The 9,501-nt window shown below is 40.6% G+C and overlaps 1 protein-coding gene across 4 annotated transcripts in view; it reads right to left on the reverse strand.

The window, feature by feature from the left end:
• The window catches only part of ATXN1 (ataxin 1), a 230,247-nt gene extending 223,190 nt beyond the window's left edge, over positions 1-7,057 (reverse strand). For all 4 annotated transcript variants that reach the window (XM_026842212.1, XM_026842211.1, XM_026842214.1 and 1 more), the window contains exon 1: positions 7,046-7,057. The gene's annotated coding sequence lies outside the window, so the exon portion shown is untranslated. The remainder of the gene's footprint in view (positions 1-7,045) is intronic.
• Positions 7,058-9,501: the final 2,444 nt, after the last annotated feature.

The following is a 9,501-nucleotide window of genomic DNA, read 5'->3' on the forward strand; positions in this document are numbered from 1 at the left end:
CGGGGAGCAATTTGGGTAGGAAACAGCAAGCAATTCCTCAAATAATTCTCATAGTAAAACAATGTGCCCAGCACGGGAGGAGGGGACAGAGGGGACAGAGCTCACAAGTACTGTACACTAGTGGTTGCTGCCCCAAAGATGCTTCTGAGAGCCTGTAGGTATTTTTACAAAATGTATATATTTTGCAGGGTCCTGTGCAGTTTATCAGCTGTACATAAATTCCTGCATAGTTTATAATCTGGGCAAGCATCCCAGCCCCAGTGTTGTCTCTCACCAGAGTCTCTTCAGAGTATCAGAGGTTCCCAGGAATGCTCCCAGAAGCTTTTAGCTCAGCGCGAGTCACTGCCAAGTTGAATGGTTTCTTCGAGTCCCTTGTAGTGATTATCCTGAAAACTGCAGAAAAGGAGCTTGCGGGCTCTGTAAGAGTCCCTAAAAGGCTCAACTTGTAGAGGAGTCATGGCCTAGTGTCTGAAAGCATTTATCTGAACCAATACACATTTATCTCAAACTTGCACACATTTAAGGTCTCTCCAATGAGATCACAAAATCTGTGTGATGTAGCTTGGAATGAAAGCCTTCTCATGAAAATGATTCCTTTGGTGATTTCCTAAAATCTTTGTTTATATTCTAATAATCCCTCAGATCCCTAAATAAGGATCAACGCCCCTTTCCTGTTTGAACTAGATGCTCAAATCAGTTATATGAGGCCAAGTTTCCTCCCCAGGCAGTTTACAGCATAAGCACACAGGTTATGCTGTCCACAGTAAATGAGGCAGTCAGATATTCCATTATTTGATGTATCTCTCAGTTATCTTCTGAGAAAAGACTGCATTTTTAAGACCAGCTGATTTTTCAGAAATAGCAAACAATCAGCGGGGCAAAAAGGTAGATTCCTCCAAAGGTGAAATAACAATGTTTTCCTATTTTAACCTACAAAAATTATCATTTCCCAAAAACAAAAATGGAAGAAGAAATTCCAACAACAAACAAACCAAGTCCTTTTAGTCTTCTCCTGAAGAACTGTAACCTGATATCCCCTACCTACTGTGCAATCTGAGGATTTCCCTCTCTTCTTACATGTTAGCATTTCTAATGCTCCCTACTAGCCAAAATGTTCATTGGGCTTCTTAAGTTCCAGTATGTTGCTTCCTCTGAATCTGTTACTCTTGTAGTACCACTTTCCCTTAATAGCATGCTGAATTCATGTAGTCTGTAGTCACCAGTTCCTAGATTCCTTACAGTGCTCAAATCTTCAGTGAACAGAATGATAAGACAGAAGTATTTACCAGCTTGAAATCTCTGCTCTCTGGACAACAGACCAAACATTGTTTTTTACTTATTTCAGGACTTCAATCTAGGAATATCTGGCTGTGTGATTAAAATCTGCATTGTTAAAATATACTGAAAATACATTTACCATTAAAATGTTTTACCTATTAGTTATTCCGCTTCAAACTATGCTACTCAGTGGTGTTACTATTTTGTTTTGTTTTGATGTTTGTTCCTTTTAAGCTAACCCCAAAGAATTTCACCTCACCCATCATGGTTATTAAGCTGTAGTTTGCCAGCATTGTAAGTATTTGTGATACACAACTCTCTTCTGCTCTTCCCAGCTTTTTTCTTGCATATGCTGATTAATATCACTTCTATATTGATACTCCTGTCAGGAGTATTAGCTCACCCTGATCGGGAATGCCCACCAGATAATCATCTCCATCACTTGGTAACACTGCTCTCGGTCTGTTGTATAACTCTTGTATAGGGACACTTGGTATGTTACTCTCCTTAATCTTCTTCTTTTGTTTCAAGGATAAACCAAAACAAAACAATAACAAAACCTCCTTTATTTTGCATGCTGGGAGCACATGCCATTAATATTAATTAATTTATTTATTTAAAGTTGGTAAAAGAATTTGCTCTTAGGCTGGGAATGTGACTGCCAAGTTTCCTGCCTGCAATTTGTTACAGCTCAGTAGTAAACTCCTGAAAATAGGAATCTGAAATGGAAATAGTGACAGGCCTTTTAACTACGCTATAATAAGCAGGGTGTTTTATCCTGCATACTGTATGTCACTACACAATGGCAGCCTATCATAATGTGCACGGAAAACAAACAGGGTCTCTTTAGATCGCTCTCCTGGCTAAAACCAGGCAGACAGAGGAAGTAAAACAGGCTGAAAAGACAAAAGACTAGAAGGTCAAGAACACCACACCCAGACCTAAGCCCTTCTGTTACGCAGTGGAGCACAGGGATCTTAGAGAACTTGCTCTTGAATAATTTGACTTTGATCAGCTTGCCATAAAAAAAGAGGTGTAGTCTGCTACATTGCTGAAGGGGGTAAAGAACGACACTTTCCCTTAAGTCTTAAACTGCAAATTAATATACCTAGACTTGCCCTGTTACACAGAACAAAGCTCAAAAAGTATCTATTTTTTTGCAAATGTTCCTTATTTGCCTGTAATAGTACATGCCATGTAATTCTGCCTATATATAAACCACGTGAACATTAAAGCTGGTTTGCATACTAGCTTTCAAGCGTCAGTTGAAAAATGTGATTTTTCAGAGTTGCTGAATATCCAGTGTCCTGACAAGTTAGCTGAGTTTCTCCAGATATACACCTGTGTAAATGACAGCAGTACTACATCTTTGTGAAAATAAAATACTACTATTGTTTTTTACAAGGTAGTTGGCAACTAGGAAAATAACTGAATCATACGTACAAAACAGTCTCTGGGACTTGAACCAAACACTTCTGTTTTGTAGCACACATGCTTAAATGCCATATATTGAACTGCCACATCATGTCTATTTTTACTAATTGAGTTTACTTACTTGTGTTTGGGCACTGTACCAGCTACTCAGCAAGTCCAAGAGATTAATGTAAAAGCCTCTCTGCATTTAGAAAGTATAGGCACTCTAGATTTACAGCTGCTTATTTTGAGGGTGGCTGACTGCTGATCCTGATGTCTTTGAGTAACAGATGGGTTTGTGAGCTGCACTGATAATGAAAATGATATAATTTGCCTCTTAACATTAAAATAGAGAGGCAGAACAAAAGAAAAAGCAATGCATTCACCATCTACAAATAGCATACCTGAGTATGGGATGGGAGGGAAAAAAGCCCAGGCAAAACTGAAGGTTATCAATAGTCTTGGAAATTCACACGAGGTAAAACTAGCATGAAATAGCCCGGCCTGATCTGGAATGTGAAAGCATTGGCCCCTGTAATGTTAGAATTTATAGCTTTAATCTTCTTAAGAGCTGCATGGCTCTTCTCACATGCAGGGAAAACAGATTTGATGTTTCTGAGATTAAAACTACTGAGCTGAACTTTGCTTGTTATTGGCCAGAAGCATTTGGAAACCTAATAAAGCATTCCATTAAAATCTTGGCATTTTAGTAACACAAAAGAAATAGGCTTCTCAAAATGTTAGTCCAAAGGAAAAAGACATTTCTTTTTCTTTTTCTTTTTTTTCTTTTTTTTTTTTTTTTTTTTTTTTTTTTTTTTTTTTTTTTGGGGGGGGGGGTGCGGAAGATTGTGGAATTTGAATTTTAACAAAGTTTGCAATGACTTAAAAAATAGATCAAAGGAAACATGAGGTAGAATGGAACAATAAATGCTTGATGTAACTAGCAATGTGCAATTCTTTGTTATTTAAACTTTATTATATTTAAAGGCATTTTTTCATGTTCTTTTAAACCTCATACTTTTGCAAGTCTGTGAGTAGCTGGAAAAAGTACAACACTCGTCACTGACTAGCTGTGCAGTCTCTAGCAGGTAATGCAGGGCCTGATTTCTTAAAATTATGAGCATCCACAACCACAGCTGAGATCAACGTGAGCTACTAGTATTCTGAGCTTTAGATGATCAGCTTTACTCTGAAAAAAAAAAAGCAACCCAGCAACTCCATTAAGGCCACAATTTTAATTGCACAGGAAGCCCACACTGAATACATAGCCAGTATATGATTTGATCTGATCTATGAGGATGAAACTAATATTTCTGTAGAAAGAGGCACAATATTGATAGTGATGGTATGATCTATGAGTTCAAAGCTGTAGCACAACTGAACAAGGGTAATGATCTTGCCAGTAGTGGTAAAAACTTGTACAGTACCATTTGGGCAAATGAGACAAGAGTTGCCTGGTGCCAGCTGCACTGTCAAGAGCCCCTGCTTGCCTTCTCCACCAAAGTACAGTGAAAAGGAGCCTCATAAACTACTGCATTTACTGTGCTCTGCAGGCAAACAAACAAACAGAAAGAAAGTCTTATAATCAAGCATAAAAAGTGAAGCTTCATAACCAACCCTAAATATGACACGTCTCTTACTAAGGTTCATTGAAGCAGTTTGGGGTTTTGTCACAAGGTAAACAACATTAATTCTAATGTGCTTTGAAATGGCTTGGTCCTGTCTGTACTGGCAAAGCCAAGCATGAAAGCTATGCTAGAGTTTGCCTGCATGTCGTTATATCTAATTCAGATCTTCTAATTACAGTCTACTTACAATTGCCCTGTAGAAGCAGAAAGTACATAGGCTATCTTCTGGCAAGCTTGTGGTTAAAGCCCTGGGATACCTGTAGTGATAATCAGGTAACAACTGAATGCCTACAAATAAAATTTAGCCTGGATTTTGCCCCACCCAGAGAACCAGAGTGTTGAATCTGGATCACATGGCTGGCGTAAATGAGTCCTACACAGGTAACACAAGCTCATCCCACTGCAGATGACTGCACAGAGTTCACTTACACAATTCCATTTTCTGCCCTTTCAAAAGAAATTCATCTTTGCACAGTTGAACATTGCAGGGTGCTCATAAACTGGCTGCTAACATGGCTGGTGTGCTTTAATTCTTGTGGCGCTAACATATGAAGAGCTATCTACTGTAACAGATGCTCTTTGACAGTGCAAAATAATAGCACTCAGACTTAAACTGTAAATTACAAACAATCCCTCTGTAACTACAAAACGAATACACAGAATGGGGAGTCTTGTCAACTAAGATATTCGTAAATCAAGTTGAGGAAGACAAATTATTCACTAAAGCTAAAGTAACTAAAATTTTATGCAGTTAACACTACTGTCATTAGAGTTCTCCTGTTCTTTGCCATAATTAGTAGATATGAAAGAGAGTAATTATAAGCAACACATGGTAAAACCAGTTACGAGTTTACTTGCTATGTAAAAGCAACAGAAAGTGTTTCTATTCTTCCTTCTTATTAATTTCTATCGGTAGAAAAGATGCTATATAAATACTTACTACTGGTAAGACGCCTGGCCACATCAAGACAGCCCTTTCCCAAGGGATGTCATAATTATGTTTTCCCCACCAAACCACAGACAGGGCCATGAATTAAAAGTGACCTTGTTGGCCCAGTGGTGCAGCTGCCATGTATTTGATTACAAACTTAGTAGTACTAACGCCAAGGAGGGGAGTTACAACATAAACTGAAAATGAATTTAAGCATAGCTTTCTGCACAGAATGTCCCTGGAAACCTAGCTGCAAAAAGCAGTCAACACACAAAGATATTTTTTTTTAACCTTTAAGAAAAATGCATCCCTCCTGTCCTCCCTATCCCTTCATGAAATCTGAATGCAAAGTCCTCCAGAAGGATGTGCTTGGGTCAAATACCCTAGATTACAAGGTCTGCAGCAACATATGGAGTACTTGTGACATCTCAAATCTAAAACTTCTTCAGAAAGGACATGGAGGACTTAGCAGGAAGAATAAAGGGATGTACACCATGCTACATAGCATGGTGATTCCTGCTCCAGTAATGGCAGTCTCTCAGAAATTCCTGAACATCATGGTGGGGATAGTGAGCACAAAGCTGGCTTTACCAAATGCATGCAACTGCCCAAGATCTGCGTGAGGGGTAAAATGAGTTAGCAGTTAATTTTTTTTCTTAAGCATGCACTGGGAGACATTTCTGTGTCGTTCAGTTCAGGATCAGACTTGCAAGGCCTGATTCTTACAGCTTTGGAAGAAACAGATATGCTCAAGAAAAGACTCCAGCAGCTGTCTGCAGGCAGGATTTAATACCCTTGCATTTCATGGGGCTCCTGGGCAGAAGTCTCAAACCCCTATTCATGACAAATGCAGCCAGGTTTTATTCCATGCATTTGCACTGCCTGCATCTCCTACACTACCTGGCACCAGATTCCCAAATGCCAGATCTAAACAAAAGTATGCACAGATAAAGCTGCCTTATCTAGGTCTTGGCCGCATGCATGAAGGAAGCAGGACTAACCCAGTGGCTCTCCTCTGAGAATCTTCTTTCTGCTTCCCAGTTTAAGCAGTGAAGCAGGCACCAACCCCATCAGTTTTGCCAATGCTCATTCAGGGCTTGCCCAGAGGCATAGTTTGGGTGCTCAGAGAACTTCACAGCATTGAAAGACTTAGCTCAGGAAATGCAAAGGGTCAGGGCCTGCTCTCCAGAGCCTGACCAAAGGGTGTACTCCACCGAGGAAGGAGGCTCCCTCCATTGCACAGAGCTGGCTCTGCGGCTCTTTCCCATTTCCCTAGAGATTCAGGGTATTTGTGTGCGAGTTATGAGGAAACCAGCAGACCAGTTAGCATGCAAGGGGACCTGGCAGCCTCAGCCAAGATTGCTTTAGGTAATGTTGCACCTCCTACCTGGGATCCAACCCAGCTTCTCAGACCCCACTGGTTAGAGCTGACAAGTAAAATGAATCCATTAGTCTCATTTTAACATACGCAGAAAAATCACTGTGCCAATCTGCTACGATGGACAGTTTGTGTCCATGATGCAAGCTAAACCCAAAACAGCAGAAAGGTCATAAAATCAGGATTAAAGTTCAACAAGGAAGCTGATAATGAAGAAGCCTGCCCAGACTATGCCCTATTCTAGCCAACGTTACATTACCTTCTAATTTTAGAACAGCTGAAAATTTTTCCCAGACCAGAAGTTGACAAGAGGCTGAGCAACGCCAATGTCGTTAAATCTTTGTTTTCAGGCACAGTGTTGTCTCCACACTGCAAGAAGTTGTTTCAGCATGTGAAATTTTACAGGAAGGCACACACTGTCAGTGGATGCCCATACAGGGAGCTATGTAATATGTTGAAACCATCTGGCATTTTGCGGTTTTGCAGTATCAGTCAGACGCACTGTCTGGAAACAGTGGGCTCAAACCCAGAGTCCTTGATTCAGGTCAGATACCTACATATGCCTGTGGACGTTTGGCTGGACTAAGAGCTGCAGAATAAAACACTTAATTAGGCAGCTGAAGTTTATGATGGATTTCAAGGCCAGATGAGCTAGAAGCCTATTACTGCTTAGGAAGTTTTAATAAATGTAATTATTATGGCATGTTTGATATAATACACAGTCTTCATAAGATACTCCAAAATATCATTTTAAAGACTTGTTCTGTTGCTGTTATGCTTTGTACCTTCTGACTAAGGAAGAGGCCTGATGATGTGAATTCCAACGTGAAGCTTACCGAAAACTACCACTAAAATTAATAGAGCATAGTTACAGAAGAGTATTTTGTATAGAATTACCTTCTCTGGAGTGTGAACAATGCTGCTGAAAGCAGGCTCTGGGTTACATTATTCCTGTGATCCAAATTTTTTTAACCAGCTGATGTCACTAGGGAGATTTGAAGTCTTTATAATTACCGCTCAAGGCCTAGAGGAAGGAGGGAGGAAAGACAATGAAATTATGTTTCATATGTTGATTCAGAGAGTAACCTGCAGTGGCCTGTTAACTTGTTTCGTCTATCAGGAAAAGCAAATTAATTCTGTATCCAGTCGGTTTTATGAGTGGCAGCTCAATTTGCTTTCCCAGTTAAGTAGGGAAGAAAGTGGCCTTTTGTCACAAACAATTGCTTCCTGCAATGCTGCAGAATAAGATGTAAAATAGGCAAAGAGCTTTGGATACAGCTTCCAACGTCCTACTAAGAAGTAAAATTTCTTTCTTTCATCTTCCCTCAGAGAAGGAATTCAGGTTATGCTCTGCACTAAATTAAAGTGTTCTGCTCAGTTATGTACATGTACAGCTTTGAAAACTGTTCCTGCTTCTAGGTCAAGGGCTCTCCCTGTGGCCGGGTGCCAGCTTTATCCCTGGACTCCCATAATCCCTTGAAATAAATCAACTTTCCATTGAAATCCTCTGCCAGTTCCACTTCAGACTAAAATGTGCTGTCTGTAGCATGATGCTCTTTTATACTTTTGTGGAAACAAAAAAAAAGAAGAGAAACAATGTGGTCATTGTATACTGGATACAGTTCAACGTAACCCACGTTGTGTATTTCAAAGACCATCTTTGTATGTTGCACTAACCCCAGATTTCAGTGTTTATTATTAGAACTAAGACAAATACCTTTGACCGAAGGAATAATTGGACTGGTTGAAAAGGATCACAGCTTGTGTGCGTGTGTGTGTGCATATGTGTGCGTGTGTATCCCATTACTACTCTGCTCACGTGAACTGAAGTATGTGGATGCATTATACTACTTCCTGGCCTGGGCAGATGAAGCCCTCAAAGATTTTTTTTTTTTTATCTCTTTCCCCCCCTTTTTTCCCCCCCTAATATCAATTTTCTTCTCTGTATGTTATAAATGAACCTGAATACATTCACACATTCCTGTGGAAGACTAAAAGCTGTCACTTCATTTCGGGGAACCAGGCGGCTTTAAACTCAGCTGCAAGAACGCCCAGATGCTACTACATCTCCGGGGGAAACTTATCTATTCAGAAAGGGGGAAAGTTCTGAACAATAACAACAAAATATAGCTTAAAGATGCTGCTGCTGTTCTCCCGCCAGTGCTGAGGTCAGTGCTTTGGAGAGTGGGTGCCAGTCAGAAACTGCAGCACTCTCCTCAGAAGACTGACATTTCTGAAAAGCTCTGATTCTCCCCAAATCTCAGTAACTTTAAATGGTCTGCCAGTTAAATCAGAACAGCCTGGTATAAAGCCTCCAATTTTCTGACAACCTTTATATTCTCTTGGCTCCTACAAGGCCCTAAAGCTGATCGTGTATAATCCTGAACTGAATGTAAAATAAATATGAAAACCTGTCATGATTTTACAGTTTTCCAAAGGATATTTCACTAAATAAAAAGAGCTGTATTTTTGGCACACAAACGCTCCATATAAAAATCACAGTTAGTTCTTTAAAATGAAGTTACACAATGCGGTGCCAGACTCTGCCCTCCGAAGTTTCCCCCCGAGTGCTGGGGAGCAGCTGGCTACATCCCCATGAGCCGGCTGGCCCCGTAGGCCCCGTGTGCCTTTCCCCTGCAGAACTGCTGTGTGATTCGGGGTGATGACACCGGTCTGAGCCAGCCCAGCCCCTGAGGTTCCCTCCAGCATAGGAGCCGGTGGGAAGTACCTGGGTATTATCCGAGCTGGGACATAGCCCTTGGTGGCCAGCTAAATCCAGCACTGGCAATTGCTTTCATGCTTGTGGTGTAGATACAGCCTGAGTGAATCGTGGCCCAGAGCTCACCCCAGCCTTCATGCCCTTGAAATCTGTT

The sequence above is a fragment of the Athene cunicularia genome, assembly GCF_003259725.1.
Source record: "Athene cunicularia isolate RWA chromosome 2 unlocalized genomic scaffold, athCun1 chr2_part1, whole genome shotgun sequence".
NCBI classification, from domain to species: domain Eukaryota; kingdom Metazoa; phylum Chordata; class Aves; order Strigiformes; family Strigidae; genus Athene; species Athene cunicularia.